Below are 7,131 nucleotides of genomic sequence, written 5' to 3'. Positions count from 1 at the left end.
AGCAGAGTTTAAAACCCCACAACATCTTACAAAACAAACCTCGGCTCACACCTCTGTACTATGGACCCTCCTTTCCCTAGTTTCCTCCCTGATGTGGAAAGCGCAGGCACTAAATGGAGTTCAACTCCTACAACAAACAGTCACCTCCCCTTATTATTAAATATATATCCTCTGCTTCGAGAGCTAGGCTGTGACTACCTTCTTCTCTGACTTTTCTATTTAGTTCTATTACTGCACTTTATATGCTTTAATAAAACAGCGTATTAAAAAGGTCATGATTTTTTTTATAGATACTTTAAATAAAAAAAAAAAAATTAGCTTTATAACTATGCATCTTCCATAGATGTATAAAGCGTAGAAGCAGATCACACAACTGTTTTACAGCCCTTCGAGGGAGGAGTACAGTTGATTTTTTGGGGGGACTAAGGGAACAATGTGTCCTAAGCTGTTCGTAATGTTGCCCCCCTCTTTACCACAAAATGACCCAAACGCATTTCAAACCACATTAACACCATTTGTGACCAAATCTATGGACTGTATACGTCTACTCATTGGAGTGTTATTAGATTTTGCCCAGATAATTATGTGCTGGCTACAGAATCCGGGTTTAGGATTAGTAGATCACACCTAGGGCTTTATTACACGGCTTGATAATCTATGTAAGCGAGGGCCAGTCTGCTAAAACATTTCACCTTGAGACGTGAAGGAGGCAGGACCCATGGTGTTTCACATTGGTCCACTCCAGTGGTATATTAGGCCCATCTGAGTGTAAGTGCACACTACGGAATGGTGAAGAAAAACACATTGCACATTCTGCAGCTTGCACATGCTTGCAGACTGTGGCGGACGTGCGTCTCAGTCGGCGTCATAGACTCCATTCTATGCATGGGTGGAGCCTTCCGTCCAAAGAATGAACCTGGTCATACTTTGGATGGACGACTGAATCCGCCCGTGCATAGAATGGAGTCTATGACACGGACAAGACGCGGGCCCGACAGTCCGCGAGCAGGTGCAAGCTGCGTAATTTACAATGGGTTTTCCGTTGCCATTCCGTAGTGTGCACGTACTGTTAGATTGATTGACAAGGGCTTTTATTTTGCTCTATTCTTGCACCTTCATCCTGATAGCAGCGCAGTGAGCTCTTGAAGCTGCAGCCTGCCTTGTTGCAGTCATTGGGCCTGATACCGCAAATGATACACTGCAGCTCCTGTCAGTGTAGGTGCGATAAATGCCAGAAGGCAGACCATGACCTCAACAGTTCACTGAGCTGCTATTAGGGAGCATGACACAGGAGCATGAATAGAGAGTACTGCTTGTCAATCAATCCCAGAGGGGGATGAAAAATATAACTGGTGCGGGCTTAGGACTCTGAGCATCATAGGCCTCACCTCCTTGACACTCCCCCAGTCCAAATAAATGCAACTTTTACGCAAATAAAGACGTGTTTGTTAGGTATGACATGAAAAGTTTTATTAACATCTATTACAAGGTGCTGCCAGTTAAGTGTGCAGATTTGAGGCGACATTCACTTTAAATCACCTGAGGAGCAGGAGCCAAACGTCAAAACCAGCCAGACCAGAGCAAAAAAAAAAAAAAAGCATGGATTAACTACTCCAGCAAACACAAAGCTCCCAATGACAAGGAAAAAATAAAAATAAAGTAGTCAAGGAGCAATATCTAGATCAGGGATGGGGAACCTTCGGCCCTCCAGCTGTTGCAAAACTACATTTCGGAGGCCTGAAGCTTCCCCATCCCTGAACTAGATTGTCCCACCATTAGAAGGTACTCCTTCATGCAGAAGATAACCACAACCATCATAACACTTACTATGATCCAGACACATCCAATACTCAGTATTTTGCTTTTATTGGCTCTCATTGTATATGACTCTTGGAAAATTTTGAGGCCACCACTTTAACATGTAAGCCCTACATAATCTCTACTTCAGATGCCAAAGTAAAGGATCTACAGGGTCATTTTGTATAACGTATTTGTCACTGCCTTGCTCCCACGATCAGCTTCTCCTTCTTCTGATCACAATAACTTCACACTCATAGTCTCTCCACATCTCAATGGCTCCTTCAGGAACCTAAAATGTCAAGATTGTCATGATATTCCATCTTTTGTGATCTTGTGAAAGTACATGAAGCAAACCTTGAGCCAATTTGGTCCAATGTTCTAGGGCAGGAACGTGATCTACAGGTTGACGGTAAACAAATTCTGGGAATAGTTGATCTTTTATTGCCCTTTTCCATGGGTGAATACAGCAGAGAAGCGCACACAGAGCCCATATGTCTACAATAGCAACAAAGACTGTATAGTTTCATTACATTTTAGTTCACAAAGCAACACCACATGTAGAATATAATAGGCAAAATAGCTGAGAGAGTTGTCATTACAAAGTAACTCAGTTAATTTGGTAAGATTCCTTATCTAAAAAAAAAAAAGAAAAAGAGGGAGGATTACTTTAGTAATGTACTTTGTGGAGTTCTTTCAAACAAAACTGATATTAATGACCCTTCTTAAGAATAGGCCAACGAAGTTTGCTTAGGAAAACCCCTTTAAATGCTACAATAGTATAACCTGAGAATCTTAGAAGGAGACATCTCATCTAGAAGTCTAAAACATTTTTTTACAGAAATATTAAACTTTTATCAGATCCTCTACACTTATTACCAAATAACCCAAACTATTTAAAGGAAACAGTTTAACCGTCCCCAGGACCCCCAGCAGAAGGCATTTGACCCCTATTTCCACCCACCACCACAGAGTTGTGATGATGTAATGAATCTGGGGAAAATATCCGGTGCTGGCTGATGGACAACCCACTCAGCCAATCAGTGAGCCCGCCCCAGTCACTGACTGGCTGAGCAGCCAGTCCTTCAGTCATGAAGTGTGCAGCGCCTGAAATCCTGGAGTGGCACAGGGAGAGGTAAGGTGCACTTTGGGTATTTTTTTTTTTATTTTTTTTTTAAACGGCAGGGGCATGGAGGAAAAACAGAGGCCAGACTTCAATATATAAAATTTTGCATTTGAAATGCCTACACCTCTAATAAGGGGGAAAAAAAAAAAAAAAAAGTGGAATCCTGTAAGGTCCTCCTTCATGCTCAGAACATAGTGGTCTGCATTGCACATGAAGATGCCCTTATACATTGAAAGGTAGATGGAAACAATCTCCAAACTTGGGTCTCTCCAGAGTAGTAATTTTTTTAAAAAAAATTGAACCCCGGGGTAGCTGCCCAACGGTCAGCCAACATACAAAGCCTTTGCAAACATCAAGTGAGAAATGAAATGACTTCTTAACCATCTTGCCATCCGCTGCCAACTTGTATACTATAAAAGTTGCATAACTTTATCGATGTAACCTTCTCAACTAGTTTCATGTGAGCTTTTCTGGCAATTATATAATATAACAGCTATTGATTGTATTTGAATATTACAAGAATATGACAATACTTACTCTTCTTCATAGACCCCTCTGGAAGTTCTGGTGATAATTATTACCACTCGATGAAGCTTAAAGGACAATCCACTTCACATCCAGAGCCAGTGTAGTGTTTGCTGTTATGCTCCCCAGGACTGGATTGTAGGTTTCTGACCCAAGGCTTGATGTCATCTTCTTGGTTCTGGATGATCACAAACTCAAATATTTGATTGTTCCACTACCAAATAGCCTTTATATGTTGCTGTTTTGGCATTAAATATCAGAAGTCAGCCTTCCATGGTAAATGAAGGTAGTCCAAGACAGAAAACTGAAAGCCCAGAGGATCTTGATGAACATACTTAAAGCGTCTCTCTAGTTGAGGAGTAAAGTCTAGACTCTTTCCAATATATGTAGATTTTGTACATCAAGTTTCTTTTATTGCTTGCTTTCAGGGTAAATATACAGTCAAAGCAACAGAGTAAAAACCCAAAGTCCAGCTGGGCTCTAAGACTAAACACTCAACTCCATAAAGGCTTTCATGGCAAAAAAATAAATAAATAAAAATAAATTGGCTGGATTTTAAAAATAGTTGAAGAAATTCAGTATTTTCCGTTTAAGTTGTGATGCAACTTTGGATCCACATAGGATTATATGGGACATGGATTAAACCAGAATTCCCAAACGCTCATACCAAAATCACTCATCTGGATATGACGACAGTCTCTGTCCATAGGCAACTTGTTGTCAAAGTTCAAGTCCCTGTACACCAATCCTCTTCCATATATAGTTAAGAGCTCTGGATAACTACACGGCACACCTCTTTACTGCATCCTCTGGAGCTCCAACCTACAGAAATAAGATCATATGAGGTACATATTTTAGACTGTGGTGAAGACTATCGTTGAGCTGATCCGTCAAAATGTTTGAGTTTGACAACTCGAACTCTCAACATTTTATTACCGGTGGCTGCAAAAATTGGATGCTGCCCTAGGGCTGCCAGGAACACATGGATATAATCTATGGTCTTGTCAATGTTTTCCTGGCAGTTCTAAGGCGGCATCCAGTTTCTGCAGCCACCGATGATCAAATGCTAAGCATTCCAGTTGCCAAACTCGAACTTTTTGACAAATCAGTTCAACACTAGTGAAGATGTTGTGGTTGCTGCTACAGAATTGAATACTGTTGCTGCAATGGCCAAGTTTCAACTTTATGGAACCCCCTTCTATCCATTATAAGGCTCAATTTATTTATACGCAACATCATGTTTCCATATTCAATAACACATGGCAGATATATAGGCTTTAGTACTTTGCAATAAATATGTTGTATGTAGGCCTACCTTACCTGAGCATGAATAAGGTGATGCAAGGTGCCTGCCACTGTTAACTCTTGAGTCATTATATAGTAATCCATAGTGCCAATAAAGATTTGATACATGGTTATAAAGCTAGGCTACTCAGATAGAATATTGCTCCATGGGATACATATCCATCTTGGTCCTCTCTTCTCATTACCTTAAAAACCCCTGGTTGGCCTAAAGATGAAAAAGACATTTAGTCGTGTCCTAATTATCATCATATTTTGATCCCCACTGGTTATACATATTATTTTTCTAGACTGTATATTATAGAAGTTTTGCCAGATGTATTTAGACCACCCTGGTGACGTGTGGTTCAGACTGCATAAAAGGGATGACAGGTTTCCTTTAATTATCCGATAATAGACTGAACAAGGAGCTGGCACTTTAGGTGGACAAACCCGCTGCACGCAGTGGAATAGGGGCCTCTGTCTAGCAAGTATGGAGCCCCCCCCCCCCCCCCAACAACAACCACCAACAGATGTCGGTGGTGATAGGGGTTGGCCGTGATGGAAAAATCAAGACGACCCCCTTGTTCAGAGAGATAATCCACAGTGCTTTACCCCTCTGCATAGAGAACACAGGAAGGCTCGGCCATGTTGAACTTTCTTGTGTTTGGGGAGGATGGGCGGGAGATGTAACCAATGGTCACAAGATCATTTGGAAGTCAGTTTTGATTTTTTTCCCAGTACTCCATCCAGCTTTTTCAGGAACTCGTAACAGAACAAAGTTCAAAGGCAGCCGACTGACAAGAAAATGCTTCTTTCATATTGGAGATTCGCTTATCTCTAATTAGACTCCTTTACCCTTATACTCTCATGTCTATTACACTCAGTCAGAGACAGGACGGCAAAAATTACAGTTTACTGAACTAGATTAGTATTGAGGAGTTTTACACAAGCAAAAATATATTCATGTCTCCTAGAGGGGTTAAACATTTTACAAAAAAAATATATATACACAGTACAAAGAGTCCATCATACCCGTACGTCATGTGTCCGCTATGGGGATTTAGAGAAGGCTCCCCCCCCCCCCCCGCTCTAAATCCTGTTGCTTCCGACTGCTTTCAGTGACGCTGAAGCCCGCCCGGGTTAGAAGAGATTACCCCTCCACGATCCATCAATTAGACCACCATGGATGGACTTCAGAAGGCACTTAAAATGAAGCTGTCAGTTATGACAGCAGCGTTCAGCCTGCGCTTGCTATTTAAGACAGTTACTGTAAATGCAGCTGTCATAACTGACAGCTCCATTTAAATGCCTTCTAAGGTCGGGTTCACACTACGTAAAAAACACGGCCGTATTTCATAACAACGGCCATTGTTTGTGCAAATATGGCCTTTGTTATGAAATAGGGCCGTGTTTTTTATGTAGTGCAAACATAGCCTAAAGCCCAATCATGGCGGTCTAGTGGATGGATCATGGAAAGGGCGATCCCTTTTTCTGTCTTGGCTTCAGCATCGCACTGATCCCCTTCCCTAATAAAAGTTTGAATTACCCCCCTTTTCCCATTTTATAAATAAAATAAACAGATTTGGAATCCTCGCGTACATTATCACCCGAACTATTAAATTATCACATTTCTGATCATGCATGGTAAACCGTGTGAGTGTCAAAAAAGCCAAAGCGCAAAGTTGCTGATTTTTGGTCACTTTAAATCTAGAAATAAAAAAAAAAAAAAAATATCGCATATACGCAAGCAAGGTAATGACAGAAAGTACAGATCATGGCGCAAAAAAATAAAATAAAAAATGACACCTCACACAGCCCCATAGAATAAAGGATAACAGCATTATAAGGATGGGAATAGAGAAACCCCCCTCCCCATAAAAAAATAAAAATAAAAAATTGTGTTTTATTTTCAAATTCACAGCACAAAGTTTTTTGTTTTTTTATGGTTTCGCAGCATATTTTATGGAAAAATTAAGTCTGTAATTGCAAAGTTCAATTACTGCGCCAAAAAGCAAGGCTCGTGTAGGTCTGTAGGTGAAAAATAATGCAAGCGCTATGGCGTGAAGGGGAAAAAAAAAAAGAAGCAAAATTGGCTTAGTCCTTAAGGGTACAAACACACACACCGTATACGCAGCAAATACGCAGCAGATTTGATGGTGAAGACTTGATGCTGTGTTCAGTTATTTAGATCTAATCTGCTGCGTATTTACGGCGTATCGCAGCAGTAAATACGCTGCGTATACGGTGTGTGTGTTTGTCCCCTTAAGGGCGGGTTCACACTACAGAATTCTCGCGGACAATGCCCGCGGAATTCCGTCACCTGTCCGCCCGCACGGGCACGCGCTTTTCCGCCGGCCCCATAGACACCATTCTATGGGCCGGCGTATTCCGCTATACGC

Source organism: Dendropsophus ebraccatus, chromosome 6 (genome assembly GCF_027789765.1).
Source record: "Dendropsophus ebraccatus isolate aDenEbr1 chromosome 6, aDenEbr1.pat, whole genome shotgun sequence".
Classification (NCBI taxonomy): domain Eukaryota; kingdom Metazoa; phylum Chordata; class Amphibia; order Anura; family Hylidae; genus Dendropsophus; species Dendropsophus ebraccatus.
The sequence above is the reverse complement of the archived record's forward strand: the minus strand, read 5'-3'. Positions refer to the sequence as shown.